This window comes from Tupaia chinensis, unplaced genomic scaffold (genome assembly GCF_000334495.1).
Source record: "Tupaia chinensis unplaced genomic scaffold, TupChi_1.0 Scaffold143678_1, whole genome shotgun sequence".
NCBI lineage: Eukaryota > Metazoa > Chordata > Mammalia > Scandentia > Tupaiidae > Tupaia > Tupaia belangeri.
In genome coordinates, this window is record NW_006203526.1 from 211,670 (window position 1) to 233,269 (window position 21,600).

Sequence of the window (21,600 nt, forward strand, 5' to 3'; positions counted from 1 at the left end):
TCTCACCATGTCAAGATCTTCCTGCCCCAGCCTCCCAGTTAGCTAGGATGTTGGCGTGTATCCCCACGCCTGGCATGTTCAGATAGGGCCAGAAACTGAACATGGCCTTCCCATATGGCCCCAGCCACTGTATAATGACACCCTCCCACTTGTGCCACCATGGTAGGCCTGGAAATCCAAGATTTTTAATGATGCAATTTTATATTTCTTTCTAATAATCCATTTTACACTGATTTTTATTCCCATTGAGTTTTTACAGTCAATATTTAATTAGACTCTATGAGAAGTGCTAAAAACCAATTCCACCAAAGAAATTCACAATCATCCTGATGAATTTTAGTTGAATTTCTCTTAAGAAACTTTAAATAAGTTTATTTTAATGGCTAAACGGGGGCGGGGGAGCAGAAAGGAAATACGAGCATGAAGAAGAGCTTCCAGGTCCCCTTCGACATAAGGGAACAGATGAAACAGCATTTTTGGGGAAAGAATATTGCAAAATACTATAGAATAATGGAGTTGAAGATTTCACCTTCTTAATCTCCTTGCTGTTATTCACCAAAATCTGGCAGAGGCCTCCTCTCTTTAGTACAGCCTTCTCAGTTGCCCTGGCCCACATGCAACTTGACTGCTGCTGAGACCCAAGCAGCCATGCTGTCTTTACAATGTATAGCATTTTGGACTGACAGTTATACAATAATTTAATTTACATGTCCCCTTTCTCTAAGATTACTATTCATTCAGTCATCACGCACCTACCATGTGCACGTTGTATAGTGCCCTGGAGATGTGTGAATAAGAAGCAACCACTATCCTCAAAAATGCTCACAGTCTAGCTGGGATAGAAACTAGAAATATAATGTGATACAGGAAACACAGAAACTGGAGTGTGTACAAATTCCATGGTAGCCTGAAGGAGGGAGTATTAATTCTGCTAGTGTGGATGGAGGGAGGGAAAGAATGAAAAGAGCAGGGATAGGAATTATGTCTAATAATAGCTTGTATGAAAGTATTAGATAAGGGCCAGCAGGTGACGTGGTGGTTGAGGTGCTGGACTCCAATATGGTTACCACGGTTTAAGTCCCAGACCTGGTGGCTAGAAAATCCTGTGTTTCAAAAATCCTGAGAAGAGAATGGAGGAGAAGGGATTAGAGCTGGCCATCCCCCTTTGGGGGGATTTCTCACTTTCCCTCTCACTGTCTGTGAATGTTCTATGGCAAACCTGAAAAAAAAAAAGTTTGGCTACTGTGGATCATGGTGGGCTGGCAGCTGCACGGGCAGCTAGATACTAGACTTGGAATAGGGCCAAAGGAAAGAAATGTTATCAAATATTGATATGGAGGAAAATCCCAGACCAAGTTTGTCTACTCCCACATTTTGCCCAAGGCTGACCTCACTTGTACGTATAGTATAATCCTGCCTCCTTCTCTCCCAGGTTTTAGCAAGGTAGGTGGGAGTGCCCCCTCCAGCATACTGTGTACAGCCCTGTCCCATCTCAGATTTCACAAAGCAGTTCATTCTGTAAGCCCTGCTCAACACACGGCCTGTAGTGTGAGCAGATGATCATCCTTTTTCCATAGACAAGTGCAAAACTTGGCTCCGATTCGGTGTTGAGAATAGGCACAACTAGGTCTGTTAGTCTTGTTTAGTAAATAGGAGAACAACAAAGAAATATACTCAGCAACTTCAAAGAATTTGTCCTGTGGTAGGCAGCCATAGTTGGCACTTCATCTGCAGTTAGGAATGTTCATATAAACAGTGGTCAGGATCTGCTCAAATCAGCTGTACAAAAGGTTGCTCTTGCCCAGGGCAGCCCATTCACCCCAGAAATACCATTCTTGGTGTGCACAAAGGGTGCCAGATGTTCTTATTCCTTCAAGATGTCCCTACTGACCCGATCACCTAGGAAGTACATTCCAGTGGTGTTAACTAGCACTCTTCTGCCAGTAAAGGAAGAATAGATTAATGTACTTTAAAACCAGAAGTTGCATTCTGTGTCATTCATACATAGTTGGCCCTAATGCACAGGATTATAAGTTAGCAGGGAAATTTAGACTACAAGCATAATGCGAGCTATAAAATCCTAAGGTGTCACTGTCGATAAAGCAAATGAGCACTTTAGCATATCATTGCAATCACCTCTGTGGCTGTGAAAGACGTCTACTTTTAGAATACAATTCTTTCCCCAGAAACCCATCATGCATTTTCTTTTCTTTTCTTTTCTCTTCCTTCTTTCTTTTTTCCTTTCTTTCTTTCTTCTTTGTTTTTTCTTTCTCTCTCTCTCTTTCTTTCTTTCTTTCTTTCTTTCTTTCTTTCTTTCTTTTAATTTTTTCTTAAATTTTGCCAGAGGGACAAAGAGAAAGTGACAGAGAGGGAGAAAGTACCCCCTGCCATGGGGCATGGTCACCCACTTCTCCTCCATCTCTCTCTCTTCTTTTCAGAATTTTGAACAAGCACGCACATGCACCCAACCTGTTTTTCAAGTGTCTTTGTCCACGACTCAAACCATGCAGTCAGCCATGTGGGATTCAGCTGTTTTAACCACTGTGCCATGGCCAGACCATATTTTTTCTATCTACAGCAAAAAGTACAGTGCAGCTGTGGAGAACTGTATTTAGACTCTCGCATGTCCTATTAAAAGTTAAATTCTTGGGACCAGCAGATGGCATAATGGTTATGTCGCTAGGCTTCCACATGGCCAAACATAGTTCGGTCCGAGATCTGGAAGTTAAAACTCACGCCAGGCATGTGTGTATGTGTGCACCCAAGATCCTGAGAAGAGAATGGAGAAGGGGTTGTGGCATGGCTATCCCCTGTAGGGGGGTATTTCTCTCTTTCTGTCTCTCTGTCTCTCTGTCTCTCTGGAGAGTGCACACGCCATATAGCAGAAATTTCTCTTAAAAGAAATTAAACCCTTGTGGATATAAGTGAAGTGGATGTCAGTATTTTAAAAATTGATATTGGCATCTATAAAACAATGCTGTTGACAGCAGCAAACACCATACTTTATTTTGACCAAAGCAAAAATCTCTGGGATTATATAGCATTTCAGTAATTTGACCAAATCCACACTAAATGTGATGAGTGAATTCAGTGTCAGATACATGTGGGGTCTTCAAAAAGTTCATGGAAAACATACAATATCAATGGATTCCATTTTTCCACAAACCTTTTGAAGTCCCCCCATAATTCTGATTAGCTAGAGAGTTAAAATAATTTGTTTTCATACAAACAAGTAAAAAAGAATTCTATGCCTATGGACAGGCATAAGTACTTAAGATGGCCAAGTATTTTAAAATTTCCATTTAAATGGACCCTAAGTCATTGATAGTAACTACTCTATTAAAGAAGGAGCATGTTGTGGTCTTAAACCACAGTCAATCCTTTCCTCCATCCATTGCAGACCCAGGAGCTGGTTAGTATTCCTGTGTCTTAGCATAAAGAAAGAGGTGAGGAGACTGTCCAAGCCTGCCATTTCTGGAAGGACTCCTGCACCAGCCATAGGAATTAGAAGGATTTTCCAGGTAGGTATTCTGGGAAAGTTTGACAATATATTAATAGTTCAGCTAAGCTCAGCAAACATGTACTGAGGGTCAGTCATGTCCAAGACCTTATGAAGGTACAAGGTGAGAGGATGAAAAAACAGGTGGCTTGAAGAGCACAATCTAAAGGATCAACACAGGACCAGCAGATGATATAATGGTTACCTCACTGAACTCCCATGTAGTTGACCACGGTTCAAGTCCTGGCTGAGGTAATTTAAAGCTCATGCTGGGCACATGTCCATGTATACCATAAATCCCAAGAGGAGAATGGAGGAGAAGGGACTGTAGCCTGGCCTTCCCCCCCCACCCAGGGGGTAATTTCTCACTTTCTGTCTCTGTGTCTCTCTCTGTCTCTCTGGCAAGTCCATATACCCTAAAGCAAAAATCTGTATTAAGAAAAAAAAAAGGACCGATACATGGACTGATAACATGAACACACTGGGTTTAGTCTGAAGACTGGTAAGCATGGAAGTTCAAGACAAGCAGGCCTGACTAAAGGAGAGAAGAGACCTGGCAAAGAAAGATACAAAGTCTAGACAGTGCAGGAGGAAACAGTAGGAGCAGAATTATTTGCACTGAGGTGTGAAACAGCGCCCAGGGGTATAAACCAATGCTTTAAGACCTTTGAGACACATCTCTAGTTTTCTTAAAAATGAAATTTATAAAAGTTATCATCTCTCTTATGCAAAAGTTTTCTGATGATTTGCATCTTGTTCTCTCTCTGTATTTTTTAAAAACTTTTCAAGATGTTCTCTTTTTTTCTTTAGAAATATTTTGACTATACTGATAGCTTTTAGAAATATGTTGTCTTTATGGGGCCGGTAGGTGGCGTGGTGATTAAGGGAACTGGACTCCCACATGGTTAACCGTGATTCAGGTCCTGGCGGCTTGCTTTCTCATTTTTTCTCTCTCTCTCCTACTCTGGTTAAATTTAAATAAATAAATAAATAAAGTTAAATAAAATAATTCTTTAATAAAAAATAAAGAAATATTTTGTCTTTAGAGTATACTATTAGTATAGTCAAATTATTTTTCAGTGTAGTCATCAAAATACTATCAGTATAGTCATCTGGAGTCACTGCTCTTCTTCGGCGTGTGCCTTTTACTTCTCAAGCTGTCAGCACTAGAACAGTGCAAAATCCTGCAGACGTAATGCGCTCATGTCACTAGCTTTGGGAGTCCTTCATGTTGAGAATATCACTGTTATATTAGGAATAAAATACAAATTGATTAAGGTTTGGCTTGTCCAGGTTCACTAAGGAATAAAACAATGATAATTTGCCTCATTTTCATGAAACGTTAAAGTTCTCATTGCTCTCTTTGCTTCCATATAGGTGATCATTTTTGTTTTTTGGGTTTTTTTGTGTTTTTTTTTTTTTTTTGAGAGTTTTTTTTTCGCTATAGGGTGCGTGTGCTCGCCAGACTGACAGAGAGAGACATAGAGACAGAAAGCGAGAAATCACCCCCCCAGAGGGGATTATAGGTGATCATTTTTAACAGTATGGAAGGAAACCATGATAGCCCTCATTTTTTTCTTGGACTAATTGTAAATAGCAATTGGAGAAATTAAATACTTCCTTTTAAAGGAAGCCCTTTTAGGGACCAGCGGTTAGCGTAATGGCTATGTCGCTGGACTCCCACGTAGTCAGTCGACTGTGGTTCGAGTCCTGGACCCGGCGGCTTAAAACTCACGCCGGGCGCGTGTGCGTGCATGCCCAAGATCCCGAGAGGAGAGTGGAGGAGAAGGGATTGCAGCATGGCCATCCCCCCTGGGGGTTGATTTCTTGCTTTCTGTCTCTATGTGTCTCTCTGTCTGTCTGGCAAGCGCACGCGCCCTATAGTAAAAACCTCTCACAAATAAAAAATAAATAAAGGAAGCCCTTTTGAAGTCAACAACAAGGCTTTTCTTTCTCACCACCTTCAAAACCTGCCTGTGGTTGGTTTTTCTCTCATATCTGGGCTCTAAGCAGAGTGCCGCCTTTGCACCATCTCCTTCTGTTATGCTCTTATAAAGAACATCCACATGGAGGATGAGGAGTATGCGAGAGCTGGGCTGTGAAAAGGAGGAAGAAAAGTAACCCTACTCTCTCCATCTTGGTACCTTTTAAAATTGATTTTTGTACCTTTCTACCCTTTCTCTACTGAGGACTTTCCTGTAGACTGTTTTCCCTTTCCACCAATTAGAGTCTCTGCCAGTTGAGTCCTCCTGTCCAGATTCTTTTCCCCAGAAGCCTTTGCTCCTGGCTGTGGTAGTTCTACCTGTCAGTACCCACCTGTGTCTTTGCCTTGGGAGGCTCTGAGTAGCTATCAAGACTTGGCTGGTGGATTTTCTCAATGTCAGATACCGATTTGAAGCAATCTGTTACTTATCAACCCAAAAGAAGTTTTCAGCAAGAGTTCCTGGTGACTGTCATTAAATGTTTTCATAGGTTTTAACTGACAGGATCTGTCAGCCAGACAAAAGTAGATCAACACAATGAAGAGAGCCTAGAATTGAGTAGAAGTCAAATGTAGGGAGTTGAGGTGGAAGAGAAAAAGATAATATTCCTTTCTTCCCCTTCCAAGTTCAGAAGGGAATGAGAGGCAGACTGCAGAGGGCCAGACAGGGATCCAAATACCATCTTTATTATCAGTAAAATGTGGGTAAGAGCACATGACTTGGGTCTGAGACCTTTGGGGCTTTTTTTTTTTCTTTTTGGAGAGGTTTTTGCTATAGGGCATGTGTGCTTGCCAGAAATACCGAGAGAGACAGAAACTGAAATCACTTCCCAGGGGGATGGCCACGCTGCAATCCCTTCTCCCTTCTCCTCTCAGGATCTTGGGCCCACACGCACATGTGCCCATTGTGAGTTTAAGTCACCGGGTCCAGGACTCAAACCACGATTGACTACATGGGAGTCCAGCGACATAGCCATTACAGCAATTGCTGGTCCCTTTGGGGCTTCTTAATACTTCCTTCACTTACTTAACCATGTGGAGGCAGATCTATACAGTCAGAGGCATCTTCTTCCGAGGCAGGCTTAGAATAAGGATTTTCTTTTCTTTTATAAGCATCATAGTCTGGGTTGCCTCTCCTGGACTGGATGTCACTCCATTAGGATTGCCAAACTTGAATTCATTCAACATTAATTCTCATTTGTCTCACTTTAAAAAATAGTCCCCAAAAGTGGGGCCAGCAGATGGCATAGCGGTTACATCACTGGACTCCCACAAGGCTGACCGTGGTTTTAGTCCTGGTCCTGGCGGCTTGAAACTCACACCAGAAGTGTGAGCAAGCATGCCCCAAATCCCAAGGAGAATGGAGAAGGGATTGTGATGTGGCATCTCCCTAGGGGAGTAGTGATTTCTCACTTTCTGTCTCTTCCTTTCTCTCTGGCAAGTGCAGGTGCCCTATAGCAAAAATCTCTCCAAAAAAAAAAAAATCCCAAAAATTAATAAGAGAGGGGCCAGTAGGTGGCATGGTGGTTAGGGTGCTGGACTCCCACATGGCTGACCATGGTTTGAGTCCCAAACCTGGTAGCTTGTTTTCTCTCTCTCTCTCTCATGCCCTATAGCAAATTTTAAAAATAAATAAATAAATAAAATTAAATAAATAATTTGTTTTAAAGTAATAACAGATGTATCACTATACCACTCCTGTTTCTATGGAGTTTCATTACACAAACAAATCTCCAAGCCCTAGAGCAATTACATCTGCAGAAAATTGATGTACTTGGTTAGTCTGAAGCATTGAAGTAGTTGTGAGAACGAAATCATGGATCCATCTGTCTCCACTCTCTGAGGTGAAACACTCCTGCCTTCTTACAAAGTTAGATGCTCATGTTGGTAGCAACTCCAAAAACCAGATGTTAAGCAAATCCTCTACCCAACTGTGGAAGACTGATAAGAATAGAAGAGATGTTCTTCTTATCAGTACACAGAGAAATATATATATTCAAATAACATGCTACCTTTGACACTCTTCCTTCTTGCTGGCAAAGATTAGAAAGTTGAGTACTGGCAAGTGCAGGGATGGGAAGAAATGGAAACTTCATACTTGACAGGTGGTTGTAACTATTCATTGCGGAGAAGCAAGCTCGCATTACTCAGTGAGGCTAACACTGCATATGCCCTAAGAACGTGCCCCAGAATTTTTACTCAAAGGCTGTGAAAAATCCATCAAAACTTCACCAAGTGGGGACCAGCAGTTAGCGTAATGGCTATGTCGCTGGACTCCCACGTAGTCGACCGAGGTTCGCGTCCCAGACCCGGTGGCTTAAACTCAATCCAGGCGCGTGTGCATGCGTGCCCGCCCAAGATCCCGAGAGGAAAATGAAGGAGAAGGGATTGCGACGTGACCATCCCCCCTGGGGGGTGATTTCTCGCTTTCTGTCTCTCTGTCTCTCTCTCTCTGGTGAGCGCACGCGCCCTATAACAAAAACCAAAAACAACAACAACAACAACAACAAAACTTCACCAAGTATATATGCCGTCATGGCCTCACAGATAGTAGAAAGGAGTCAGAGGTGATGAATGTGTTCACCACTTAGGCAATAGGTAAATGAAGTATGGTTGATACATATACATGTATATGAATATATATTTATATTTGTATATATATGAATATATATTTGTGTGTGTGTGTGTGTGTGTGTATATATTTATATGTATATATATATATGAACACAGTGTAGCTGCCAGAAACAGTGGACTGTATTTATTTATATTATTAACTCTCAGAAAATATTATGGAAAGCAATTTAGTACACAATACCACTTATTTTTTCAAAGACGCCCATATATCTAGGTAAATGTACTGAGGGTAGATTGGAAAGATGTGTGTTACATGTGCTCACCTGAGAGCCAGTGGAAATAGGATTGAGAAAGGATAATGGAGGGTAATGATACAAAACAAGAGAGACTCTCATAGATGTATGATAACCACATGTCTGGACTATGGTGTATGGCCAATTCAATACCATGCACCCAAGGCCAAAGAAAGAAGGCGAGAGAATGATGTGCATCTAGCACCAGTTTTGTTTTGTTTACATTCATTCACTGAACACAATCTCAGAATACAAAATGCAATTTTCCATCCACAGTACACTGTATAGTGACTTAATCTTACATGTTATTATCAGCAAATAGTTTTCCATTTCTCATTTCTTAAATATATATCTTTTCCCCCTATTTCTCACCCTCTGCCATTTCCCACCCTCCTCTCACACTGGTGTAGGTGACCTCTTGTCATCTTTTTAAAGGAATGCTAGAAGTGCTAACACATGCCAAAAACATGGCATTTACCAAAGCTATACTGTTAGAGAGTCAGTCCTTTGGCAGTATGATAGACTGAAAGAAGCATAGCTTGAGGAGTCAAGCAGACCTGGGTTCAAAACTCAGCTCTGTCATTTAATGTCTCTGTAACTTCAGAAAAATTAATTTTGAGTCTTTATTTCCTCATCTTCCAAATGGAGACAAAAATACATAGTCCCTGAGTTATTTGTATAATATCTAATATGCCTAGCAACATACAGGGTACTTAATAAATATTTCTTCCCTTTTCCCTTGTCTGCCTCTCTTTGTACTCCCACATTCCCTTTTCTCATTAGGCTTTTTTGACAGACTACTAAATCTCTAGAACTTCTTGGTAAAGGAAATAAAAATGGCTAACATCTTTAATGGACTTACAAGATGTTAAGTTCTAAGTTGGAGCTGTCCAATAAAGATATAATGGAAGCAACATGGAATTTAACATGTCTTAGTAAACATTTTAAAAAGTAAAAAGAAGCAAGTGATTAATTAATTTTAATAATGTATTTTGTTTAATCCAATCTATTTAAAATACTGTTATTTCAACTTGTAATGAGCATAAAATTTTGAGATTTCTTATTTGTACAAAGTCTTTGAAATCCAGTGTGTATTTCGCACTTACAGCACTTTTCAATTTGGATTAGCCACATTTCACATGCTCCACAGCCACATGTGGCTGGTGGCAACTATTGAATAGTGAAGCTCTGAGTGCTTTATATATAGCAATTCTTTTACTCTTGATTTTACGTGAGCTCCCTGTAAATGTGCAAACCAGGACAGTGAGAGGGAGCGAGAGAAGGAAGTATGTATCCTATGCAGAATGCCTGTTCAGAAAACTGTACTTTCTCCTAAGGGAGGAAGGAAGATGAAGAATTTTCCTGTCATTCCACATCTTCCATCCCTCTTTGGTCAAAATTTGCCCCATAGGGGGTGTGTGTGGGGGTGTTAATGACCTGTCCTCTTATAGTTTTCTGGGCTATGTGAAATAGGTAGTCTTTCAGTGACTAAAAATATGTTCATTTGAAATCTATTTAAGGCCAATTGATGTACGAGAATTTGAGTGCAGCACCAGTGGGTTTTGGGCCAACTCTTCTAGCATGCTGTGATGAAGTGAATAACTTGGGGGACCATTTTTGCCTAATATCCAGGGGCCATCTCTGACCCATTGATAGTTGGACCAGGGAACTTCCCATTCATTCAGTTCTATTGCTGTAATGGAGTATTAGGATCTGAATAAAGTTCTTAGGGCAGCAAGAGTCTAGAATTCCTGGTAGTATGAGATGCTTTTCAAAGCCAGCCAAGTCCTATTCTTCTATTTTCTTCTGGTACTTTTGTTTAACTCAGAATGTCAGGCAGCAATAGACCTGAGAGATTCACTCTCCAACTCTACCACTTTGAGGAGAGTTCCCAACTAGACAAAAAGTTTTTCCCAAGGTCACACAGTTAATCAAACTTTGGTATCCTAGATTTTGCTCCATTTTGTTTGAACATTACGCATGCCTCATCACGCCATTCAGCCCATGTGTGTGTTTGATGAATGTGTCTGTCTCCAGTTTGGGAATGCCTTAGCTTGTTCTCATGGAAGGAAGCTTCAAAATGAACATCTCTCTCTCTCTACACTGAAAGGGTACTTTTAGGCACACCTCTTACAAGCAGACATGCCTGACTCTGTGTGTCAAGGTAACTTGCAAATGATCACATAGGAGAGACCCTCTACCATAATAAATTCTCCTTTAATCATAAAATTGAAGGATCATGTCGACACAAAGGTATCAGTCCCCAGAGTTCCGTGGAATCTTATCTTCGCCAAATAGTTTCCCACATTACATCTTGATGTACTTTGTTGCAAGGACTCTTAAAAATATCTTAGTAAATACCAAATGTGACTCACATGAAGATTAAAAATATTAAAGCCCACTGAAAATTATTCTAGCATCAGTTCATAGATTCACTGACTGATCTTGGAGCACATTGCCCATGGATTGGCGAGGAGGGATAGGAAGGCTCTCTGTTGGCATACTGGGGAGGAGGAATTTGTGTTTTTATTATACTGTTACCTTTATAGGGTTATGGATGGATTGTTTATACCAGAGTTGGCCATATGTTCTTTCTCTAATTTTAATTTTCTAAGAAGTTAGAACATCTGTAACCTAACTTTGGTGAAGGATGCTGATTCAGAGGATGAAGAAATCAAAGTCCAATTTCACAATTGACATGCCTCTGGGTACATATCAGGACTGTGAGTTCTGTCAGCATCTGTCTTCCCTTCCCTTTTAGCCTTTCTCTATTCACTACCCCTCCCATAAAAGGTGAGAAAGAGAGGGAATGTAGTGTGTTACCATTGATTAAAGAATTGCTTGGAAAAGGATGATGTAGAGACTAGACCGTATGATAATTTGGCTATGTCCACAATTCTTGGTCAGCTGGGTGGCTCGATGCTCAGGACTATCCACATCCTTCATGGCTGATAGAAGTTAAAAATGTTTTCCCACCTTCTCACTCTGAACAGACTCACTGGCATTCTTCCTAAGGTGTTTCTTGTCATCTCTTTATGTAGCACTTCATGTATATGTCAAAATATGATTATAGGGTTTTAATCCTTCCCACAATACCTTTGGCTCTGAGGAAGGAAACTAATCTCTTCCGTTCTTTATCAGAATTGTTTAAAATGATCAAGAATTCAGAATCAGAGTGCTTTGGATTGAAGACAGAAGACATCATCTCATGGAAGAACATCAGCCTATTCTAAACAATGAAATATCATTGAAGAACATCAGCCTATTCTAAACAATGAAAGTTGAGAGTTTGCTTTAAATAGTGTGGAAAAGGCACATTTCATTTCCCCAAAAATTTAGGATCTCCAAGAGAAAGGGGGAAGGTGTGGTTCTCTGCACAGAAGCAATGAGATCTGACAGGGAGTTTCTGAGTGTGTATGATGTGGAGAAAATAGGTCTGTGCTAATGTACTTTTCTCTTCATTGCGAAGTCCAGAGACTCCGAGAGTGGGAAAGTGGTGGAAGGAAGATGAGGAGATTGGGAAGGCATGGGAGATGTACTAGATGATGACCTGAACTCCTTATGGAGTAAATATTCCTTTAAAAGTTGAGGTTTCTGAGCCACTTAGTGAAGTGGACACCTGGTTTTCTCCGTCAAGCCTCTTCCTTGTAATTGGCAAAAAGAGAGCCTACCTGAAACAGTCCCAAGTATATGTGCAAACATAATAGTGATAAAAAGGAGTTATGGTCAATTGGGGAAAAGATGAATGAGTCATCTGGGACAATTGGTTGACCATTTAATGAAAAGGAACCAGTTTAGCTTATGACCTCATACCTCATAGTAAAATTAGTTTGATATAGATTCAAGAATTTGGCACCAGCAGGTAGTATGGTGGTTAAGACGCTAGATTCCCACATGGCTGACCATGGTTTGAGTCCTGGACCTAGCAATTCGAAAATCACAACAAATAAATAGGTAAACATTTAAACAATGACAATGAAAGAATTTGATATAGATAAATTTTCGAATGACAAAAATACAGGTAAACATTTATATGATCTTCAGATGGGGAAAGACTTTCTAAGTTTAAAAAATATTAGAAGGAAAAAACTGATAGATCTGACCCATGTCAGAAGTCCCATAAAGGAAATTAAAGGCCAAAAACAAAGTGGGAGAGTTTTTTAAACATAAAAATATTATTAAAGACTTATAGACCTAATATTTTTTAAAGCTTCTCCTATAAATTGAGAAGGAAAGCACCAAATTCCCTTGACCTCAAACCTCCCATTTGCTTTTCCATCTGAGTCATACTATATAGAAAATTGATCTGTAGATGTCTTACCTTCACTTTTTTACTCCCTTGATGCTATCAGCCTGATTTCCACTCCCATCAGTCCATTGAAACTACACACCACTGGGCCAACAGGTAGTAGGGCAGTTAAGGTGCTGTATTCCCACATGGGTAACCATAGTTCTCGTCCAGACGCAGTAACTTAAAACTCCCACCAGAAGGAGCCAGCAGATGGCATAATGGCTATATCACTGGACACCCACGTAGTCAACATTAGTTTGAGCTTTCTGTCTCTATGCTGTGTGCATGTGTGTGGGTGCCCAAAATCCCAAGAGGAGAATGCAGGCAAAGAGATTGCTGTGTGGCCATTCATCCTCCCTGGGGGGAGATTTCTCACTTTCCGTCTGTCTCTCTGGCAAGTGCACACACCGTATAGCAAAACAAAACAAAACAAAAAACCAATTCACACCAGGCACATGTGAGTGCCTGCTCAAAATCTCAGGAGAATGTAGGAGAAGGGACTGCAGTGTGGCCATCTCCCCTCTTACTGTCTCTCTGTCTCTCCCTCTCTCTCTCTCCCTCTCTCTCTCTCTCTCATATCTCTCTCATATGCACCCTATGCCAATAACCTTAAAAAAAAAAAGAAAAGAAAAAAGAAAAAGAAAGAAACTATATACCACTGACTTCCATATGGCCAAAACAAAGGTCGTTTTTCTTTCCTAATTTATGTCAGCTCTTGCTCTCCACTGCTTGACTGCTTCCTCTTTACACCTTCTCTTCTTTCTTTGGCCTCTGAGATAATGCATTCTTGTGTCTCTGGAAGCTCTTTGCTCATTGTGTTTTCCTTTTCATGTAGGTACCTCTTCTTCATCCAGACCCTTAATCATCTGAGCTCCCTAGATCTCTGTCTTGAGTCCTCTTCTCTTGCATTGACCATGTCTCTAGGTGATCTTGTCTACCACATGGATTTAGTGGCCATGTATAGTCTGACAACTCTCAGATTTAGATGCACAGTACAAGCTCTGAACTCTAGGTAGATTCATATATTCAACTGCTTATTTGACATCTCTATTTGCATGGTTCTCAAGCATGCCAAATTGAAAATAACAAAAGAAGGTGAAGTTTTTATTCCTGCCTGTTTCGATAACAAACAAAAACATTGGTTTCTCTTTCAGTCTTCTCCATCTTAATGAATGGCACCATCACTCACTGCTCAATATGGAAACGTGGTGGTCATCTTTATTCCTCTTCCCATCCAATACATCAGCACAACCATCCTGTTTTCAAAACACATTTCAAATCTGTCCACTCTCTCATGTCCAGTTGGCCCATTCTAGCAGCTTCTTCAAGGGTTTCCCCTCTTCTATTCTTATTCCCTTCCGGTTCTGCACATGATAGCTCAAGACATCTCTTTAAGATAAAAATTGTCTCTAGTTTTTCAATGTGTTCCCATTGTGCTTTAGAGAAATCCCAAATGCCTTACTATGGTCTAAACTTGATTAGATCTTTCCTAACTTTCTAAACTCGTCTCATGTCATTCTTCCTAGCAGCTACTTTGTGTCTGCCATATTGCTCTCCTCGCACTGGCTGAATACTTCAAGCTCTTTACTACCTCAAAGGCTTTGCACATGCTATATTCCTCTCTCTGCCCAGAAACCTCTGAACCCCAGCTCTCTCATTCAAGTCTCTACTCCAGTGGAGTCTTTCTAGAGAGGCCTTTACCATTACTCCACCAATTTTATATTCTCTGCACCCTACTTATTTCTTCTATATCATGTATTGTATTTTGTAATTTTATATTAATTTGTTAAATTGTCTTTTCATTAAAAAGTAAATGTCACAAGGCCTGAGCCTTGATCTGTTAGTTACCAGTATACATATTAACAGATCTGTTAATTACCAGTATACATATTAACAACTAGCACAAAGGTTCTCAATTCAAATTTTTTTGAGCAAGGGAGTTAATAAACAAATGAAAAATTAATGAGCAGGTAGTATATTATTAATACAGGAATACCAATAGCTAAATACGTTGTGGGCCTAGTATGTACCATGCACTATTCTAGGTACTTCATGTGTATTAATTAGGCCATTTGTCTTTCTCTTTAAATAAACTATTACTTATTATTTGTTAAATTAGTAATAGTAATATCAATAAAACTAATGGTAATTTTTTAACTTTTATTTTTATTTATTTATTATTTATTATTATTTTACATTCAATCACTGTGTATCATTACAGCATACCAAATAAATTTTCCCATCCTGAATACACTGTATATTGGTTCAGTCAAAGATATTAAAGAATAAGGTGAGATCAACTTTTACTTTTTAAATTAATTAAGTTTAAAAAAGTCAATTTTCCCCAAAGTTTACTTATTTATTCCATGAGCAAGAGAGACAGAGACTGGGAGAAAGAGAGAGATAGTACCTCCCACAGGGTCTCGAAAGTGTGATCCACCCTTAGCCTCAATCAGCCTTGGGTCACAGGTACATGGGTGCTCAGTGTACTCAGGCATGTCTCTGGACTCAAACTTGGAACCTTCCCATGTGGCTCAGCCTTGAGTAGCATCAAGTTTTACCACTGTGTCACCATCTAGCCCAGAATTTTTTGTAAGTTTTTTTTTTTTTTTATAAGACTGGCACTTTTTACAGACAGTACCAAATAATTTGAATGAGAACAATTTAGATGAAAGCAAGTCAGTATAACAGGTGAAAACAAATATGCTAGATACTGGTTGTTAAAATACTGGTATATGGGACTGGCAGATGTTATAATGGTTAAGGGTGCTGGCCTCTCACATGGCTGACCACAGTTCAAGTCCTAGACCTGGTGGCTTACTTTCTCACTTTCTCTCTCTCTCTGTCCCTCTCTGGTCAAATTTAAAATAAATAAATAAAGTTAAATAAATTAATTCTTTTAAAAAATAAATAGTTATGTGTAATTTTGAGTATGTGCCTTTAAGCATCTTTTTTTATGTTTTAAGCAGTATCTTTTTTTTATTTTTAATTTTTATTATCATCATAATCTTCTTTATATTACATTGGATTACATATAACTTTACAGTGTATTACGTTGTTTTTTCAAAAGGGAATGCCATGCATGTCAGTCAGTACAGAGACATTAATCTCCCCACTTCAACATTCAATATCTTTTCTCTTCACTTACCCCATTCCACACTGTCCTATTCTCATTAAGTACCTTCACTGTGTTTATGTCCTCCGAATTTTTGCTCTCTATTATAGAGTGCGGATAGTCGGTATATATTGAGTGGATACATACAATATCTTTCTTTCATAGCCTGGCTTACTTCACTCAGCAATAGATCCTCCATATCTGACCATTTTCTATCAAATTCCAGGGTCTTGTTATTTTTTATGGCTGAGTAGTATTCCATAGAGTATATATACCACACTTTTCCAATCCATTCATCAGTTTGTGGACATTTAGGTTGGTTCCATGTCTTGGCAATTGTGAATAATGCTGCAATAAACATGGATGTGCAAGCACTTTTCTGACTGAGCGTTCTCCTGTCTTTTGGGTAAATACCCAGAAGTGGGATTGCTGGATCAAATGGTAGTTCTATTTGTAGATCTTTGAGGAACCTCCATATTGTTCTCCACAGTGGTTGAACTAGTTTACATTCCCACCAACAGTGTAGGAGGGTTCCCTTTTCACCACATCCCCGCCAACACTTATCACTTTTTATATTCTTAATCTTTGCCATTCTGACAGGGGTTAGGTGGTATCTCATTGTGGTTTTTATCTGCATCTCCCTTATGATGAGGGATGTTGAGCATTTCCTCATATGCTTTTTGGCTGTTTGTATGTCTTCCTTAGAGAGACTTTTGTTCAGCTCATTCTCCCATCTTTTAATTGGGTTAATCATTTTTTTTCGCATAAAAGCATCTTTTTTTTTTCACATTAAGCTTTCTTCCTTTTTTTGTGACTATTTTCAAGGGTTTTCAAAATGGTGTTTTTTGCTTTTACATTTTTTTTCTTTTCAGCAATTAATTCTTCCCTTCTGTTAGCAACAAGGAGAGGGACTAAGTATGCAACAATAGGGGATTTGTTGGAATGCACTAACTTTCTAACAGTAAGGTAGTAAATGGAATAAACATAATATTTATAGCACATAAAAAGTAGAAAAATGCTCTCTGATGTAGCAAAATTTCCAAGCCTAGAAAAAGCCATAGACATTTTCACTAAATCTGCTTTTTAACCAGATGATTGTGCTGGCCAATTTGCTTTTAGCCATATTGTCTAGATCTTTAAACCCAAAATTTAACTGTGAAGGGAAAAAATTAGAACTACGGTGAAAGATTCATGTGCAAAGATATTTTTCAAAAGTTAACAATGATGCAAAAAAAAAAACAAAACCCAAAAAACATAAAGTATCATGTCCAGCATGAGGGAGATGGTGAAAGAGCAGTGGCAAAATTAAAGATAGTTTCTTTGCCACACTCATCCATGTACAGCAACTTAGCATGCTCTTTTCTTCTTGAGAAGATGGTTTTAAGCCACATGGCCTCCATGTGGAAGTGATTTTATCTCCTAATTAAGATCACATTTATGAATGAAAGCAGAGGAAGGAAGCCAGCTTGAATAGGGTATAACACCAAAAGTCACGGTAAATAGGAAGTCTTTGAAGGACGTAAGATGAAGGTAGTTGCAGTTTCGAAGGAAGTGGTTTTATAGACCGTGTTTTGTCTTGATTGTTTTGGGATCATTATTGGAGTGGTGTCTGAGACTCATTAAGGGTTCACTTCTGACATATTTATGGAGAAAGACAGGTTTTTCTGGATTTAGTAACACCTCGGTTGTTACAGGTTAGCCAAAATGTATCCCTAACCTCTTATGAAGAGTAATATCACTTACCTTCTAGACGTTTTCCCTGCATAATATTTGAACCATAAGATTTTAAACCATCAGGCTTTTTGAATATAGGCCAAAATTTTTAAAGGAAAGTTTCCAAATTACTTTAGTCTCTCGGGTGGTGTGTACATGAGAGAGAGAGAGAACCCCCAGTGGGGCATGGTCACGCCTCAATCCTTTCTCCTTCACTTCTCCATCTTGTCAGGATTTTGGGTGCATAGCCCCAGGACTGGATTAGACCCACTGTTGGCTATTTGGGATCCAGCTCTCTTAACTAGGCTACAAGGTCAGCACAGAAAAATTTGTTGAGTATTTTTAATTAAAAAATGGGTAAAAAGAGAGAAAGAAAGAATTTTGAGTTTTAGTACCTCTGTGAGCATTATTTTTTTTAAAGTTTATTTCACATCAATTTTTTTAAAGTTTATTTCATCCATGAGAGAGAAAGAAAAAGACAGACATAGACAGCATCTTCAACAGAAGCTTGATGCTGCTATCCACCCCTAGCTTCAGCCAGCCCTGGATCATGAGCACATGCCTGCCCTCTGGCATACTCAGGGAAATCGCCAGATGCGAAAACGGAACCTTCCCATCTAGGTCAGCCTCAAAGAGTGTTGCGTTTTACTGCTGCACCACTGTCTGGCACCTGTAGGCATTATTAATCAGGACCAAAACAGAGAAAAGTGAAAAAGAAAACAATTTCACTGATGGAATTTAAGTGTATGAGTTGTCCTTGCTGAAGCCAATTTGTAGAGGAATGTTTTGTTTTAGTTTGTCATGGACCAATTTATTTTACTCCTGTGGAAGTAGATACATTGATAGCTAAATTTCAATCCCAAAAGAATGGTTTAATTAAATTTTCATTCCATTTGAAGGTCTATTAAAATTTAATGCTATATACATAAACAAACATAGCAAACACAGGCAAGACTATACCTAATGGTGTTTTTTTTTTATGGTTGAAAATCAATTGTGTGTAATAGAAAAACTAAATTCAGGTTTGCTCAAAGTGCATTCAAGGCTGGTATTATCATCTTTGAGTTAATTGAACATAATTTACATTTTCTATTTCAAGAGCTACCATGGAAGATCAAAATTTAAAAACAAAACCTGCCTGCTTTTTAAAAAAATTATGTGTGTATATACATACTTACACCTACATAGCACTCATGGGAACAGCTTCTAAATTGAGTTTTATCCCATTATAGATTAATTGAAATAGAATAATATACATTTAGTCTTTTTTTTTTTTTTTTTTAGCGGTTTTGTTCGCTATAGGGCGTGTGCGCTCGCCAGACAGACAGAGAGAGACATAGAGACAGAAAGCAAGAAATCACCCCCCAGGGGGGATGGACACGCCGCTATCCCTTCTCTTCCATTCTCCTCTTGGGATCTTGGGCACGCACGCACACGTGCCCGGCATGAGTCGGGGACGCGAACCGCGGTCGACTACATGGGAATCCAGCGACATAGCCATTACACTAACTGCTGGTTCCCTACATTTAGTCTTGAAGGTGTTTGGAGGAGTTTGTTATTCAAGATGTGCTATATTCAAACCCTTGACAATCTATAATAACTTTTAATACAAAAAGGGTACTAGAATCAGAATTCTATATTCTGTTATAGATGTTGTGAAATACAGCTCCAAAATGAATTTAAAATTTCCCTTTAGCCTTTTCACATTGTAAGACAATAGGATATATGTGTGGCCTTATAAAAATCTCTTGTTGGTTTATGTTTAAAGTTTTCTTAATGAATGCATAAATGAATACAGAATGCTCTGTGTTTGTGTGTTAAGTGTGTGTGTGTGTGCATGTGTGTGTATGGATTTGTGCAGGTATCCAGGTAGTTGCAGTCTTAAACAGATAGATTACCTCCCCCTCCCCAACATGCCTCCCGGACAATATGGATAAGACTGAGAAGCTAGAGGCAGGAAGAAGAAAAAGAAAGCACCAAGAAGCAACATTGACTGATCACTGATGTTGAGGGGAAGAATCGAGTGAGTTGACCAGCTTCTTTCCATTAACTCCCCATAGCCCTAGTTGCTGTCCCTCCTCCCAGCTACATTCTCACTTCTTTACAGCTCTGAGAAATCAGAGGAGGTTTTTAAGCATCAGAGTATGGAGGAAAACGTTCATTTTCTGACTCAGAATTTCAGAACCACACTTAAACATCAGTAAGATATTTACAAGATATTCAAGTGAGCAAACTAAACCCGGAAGAATATAATCACTTTGCTAGTCAGTAGGAAAAGCAATATTAATATCGAAGACTCCAGATTTCCAGTTCAATATTATTTTCATAAGCACATTCTGGGAGAACGTTAGTAAAAATTAAACCAAGAACTTCTTTGTGATTAATCTCTTCACTGTAGGAAAGTCTCTCAACATCTGCCACTAAGGTGGAGGAAGAGAAAGATACTCAAACCAAACAGGGATCCTTTGTCTGAAAAAGAAAGGCATTGCCCCAGCAGAGGAGTCATCTGCTATTTTGTGAAGTTTACCCTTGATCTTTTTAGAGGTAATTTTAGAAGTCTTCATCAAACAAAGCCAGTCCCTTTCCAGATGGTGCCTTACACACCCAATGATCCCAGAGAATGAGAGCCTGTCTCCCTCGTGTGTGTTTTATGTATGTTATAAGCACTTCAGATTGATTGTGAATCTTTGGCCTTGGATTGCGCTTGGTGTCACAGGTCTTTCTGGTTTCACTTATGTATGCATGGGAGGTGGGGGTTGCTTTTTCAGTCTTTGAAGCTGTTATAAATGCAACTTGACCTTCTAAGCCATGTAAAACCATCTACCAGACTGTTTTAAAACTCCAAGCTTTAATAGGAATCTTTAATAGAAAAGAAAAAACATTTTTTGATAGTCAACATTATTTATAGTTCTCTATTCCAAAAATTAATGTACAGACCATATGTACAATTTGACCATACTAAATTTACCTGTCCTGAAGAGAGAAATTTTGCTACATATAGGTGGACATACTGATGAATACCACATACTGTCAATAAGTATATTACAATATGTGGGATTGTCCATTGTGAAACATCATTCTTTAAGTATGTATGGAAGACCTCCTATGTGACAGATGCCATGGGTTGGCCCTGGGGATTCATTGGTGAGACATAAATGTTCTCATGGAGCTTACACAATTATTCTCTGCAAAATGGTACCTTTTCCAAGGACAGTATATAATTCTGAGTTCTGGAGTCTCTTTTTTTTGTCTATTTATAGATTTATGTTTGTAAGGAATATAAGTTTTTAATTAAAAATATAACAAATACATAGAAAGCCACACAAATCAAGTGTATAACCCAGAGACTTGTCACCAAGTGAGCACACCCATGAAACCTGCAGCCAGGTCAAAGGACAGAACATTACCATCCCACAGAAGCCCCCTTTTTAACTTCTTTCAGTTCCTCACCTTCCTAAGATAACCACTTTTCTGACTTCTCACACCCTAGATTAGTTTTGCCTTGTTTTGAACTTCAAGGAAATGGTGTATGATCTTCTGTGTTTGCCCTCATTTGCTCAATATTACGCTTATGCGGTTCTTCTTAGTTGTTTCATGTAGTCAGGTTCATCCATTCTCCTTACTGTATAGTATTCCACTGTATGTTATAATTCATTTATCCACTTTGTTTTTAAAGACAGTTGGGATAGTTCCTTTTGGGGCTATTGCCAACAGTGACACTATTAAGATCCTTTTGTATGTCTTTAAGTTAACATTTCTGTTGGTTATATGCCTATGAGTTAGGATGCTGGGTCTTATCACCAAGCAGTTTTTCAAAGTGTTTGTACCAAGTTATAATCATACCAGCAGTGTATGAAAGTTAGTTACTCCACATCCTTGCCAAACTAGATAATATATACTTTTCATTTGTATCTGTACTTGTAAGTTTTAAAAAGGTAGAATAGAATGACTGGGACATTGTGATAAACAATGAGACATCTTTAAGTTTATAGCAGTAATGCTAATCCCTTGCATTTTGGTCTTTGCCAGTGATTCAGGATGGTATATTAAATTACAAATTCTCCTTAACTGTCGATGAAATCAGAGCCACCATTTGCAACAGAAAATCCTACAAAAGTTTGCCTTTCTTACATC

At 39.1% G+C, this 21,600-nt stretch overlaps 1 protein-coding gene across 2 annotated transcripts in view; it reads left to right on the top strand.

Moving 5' to 3' along the window:
• The window catches only part of PIR (pirin), a 94,187-nt gene that overhangs the window by 41,251 nt on the left and 31,336 nt on the right, over positions 1 to 21,600 (top strand). The gene's annotated exons all lie outside the window — the stretch shown is intronic.